The sequence below is a fragment of the Notothenia coriiceps genome, unplaced genomic scaffold (assembly GCF_000735185.1).
Source record: "Notothenia coriiceps isolate Sejong01 unplaced genomic scaffold, NC01 NC01_scaffold00008959, whole genome shotgun sequence".
Classification (NCBI taxonomy): domain Eukaryota; kingdom Metazoa; phylum Chordata; class Actinopteri; order Perciformes; family Nototheniidae; genus Notothenia; species Notothenia coriiceps.
In genome coordinates this window covers 231,481-232,771 of record NW_011341660.1, presented here as the reverse complement: position 1 = coordinate 232,771, position 1,291 = coordinate 231,481, and positions in this window count along the sequence as shown.

The following is a 1,291-nucleotide window of genomic DNA, read 5'->3' as shown; positions in this document are numbered from 1 at the left end:
ATGGATGGATGGATGGATAGAAAGATAGATAGATAGATAGATGGATAGGTAGGTAGGTAGCTATGTAAGTAGGTAGGTAGGTAGGTAGGTAGCTAGCTAGCTAGGTAGGTAGGTAGGTAGCTAGGCAGGTAGGTAGGTAGGTAGGTAGGTAGGTAGGTAGGTAGCTAGGCAGGTAGGTAGGTAGGTAGGTAGGTAGCTAGGCAGGTGGGTAGGTAGGTGTAGGTAGGTAGGTAGGTAGGTAGCTAGGTAGCTAGGTAGCTAGGAAGGTAGGTAGGTAAATGGTAAATGGTAAATGGACTGTACTTATATAGCGCTTTGTCCAGTCTTTACGACCCCTCAAAGCGCTTTACATGTCATTCACCCATTCATAGTTGATCACTATTGGTAGGTAGGTAGGTAGGTAGGTAGGTAGGTGTAGGTAGGTAGGTAGGTAGGTACTTTTTTGACAGACAAAAGAGAAACAAAACCTGAACTAGGAAATAACAGCATTTCTGGCCATGAAGAAATTCTAATGGCGGAAAAATCCCAACTTTCTACACAGTTTCTTAATCTACACAGCAGCTCCATGTCCAACACCAACATAGACACATATCCAGACACAATACATGAAACACAAACAACGAACATTTAACATAACATCACAATCACTGAGAGAAAACATTGTCATGACCCTTTTGACACTGTACATGCAGGATACTTGTCTCACAGTCTCAAACTGTAAATCCTGTAAATAAGGACTGCCTTGTTTATCTCAGCAAAGGTACAGCAAATAATACATAATGTAAAAAAAGGCTTGTAAAATCTTGAAATGTTTGAAAAACGATGCAAGGCATGGACACGTATTGGGGAGAATATACACCTTAAGGAAGAACAGCCTTGTGATATAAGAGAAAAATGTTTTCGATGTATCTTTGAATGTACATTTTCCAGGATAGTTGATCACTATTGATTTGCACATCGTTTTAAACATGTAATGATCTGGCCTCACTTCTTCTGCATTGTGTAACTTATCAGTCTCTTTTGAATCTGGTTCCCTAACTTCCCCAAGAAACAAAATGCTACTCAGGAAGAAACTGAACCTTTTAGTTGCACAGTAGTCTGATAACGGCATCAGCTAAATGTAATACGTTGGACAATAATATATAGGATTTGAGGGCTTGGAGCTACCGCACATGTCGGAGAGTTCAAGCAGTAATAATGATAATAATAGATTACATTTGTATAGCACCTTTCAAGGGACCCAAGGCCGCTTTACAGGGTGAACAAACAAACAAACAAACAAACAAACAAA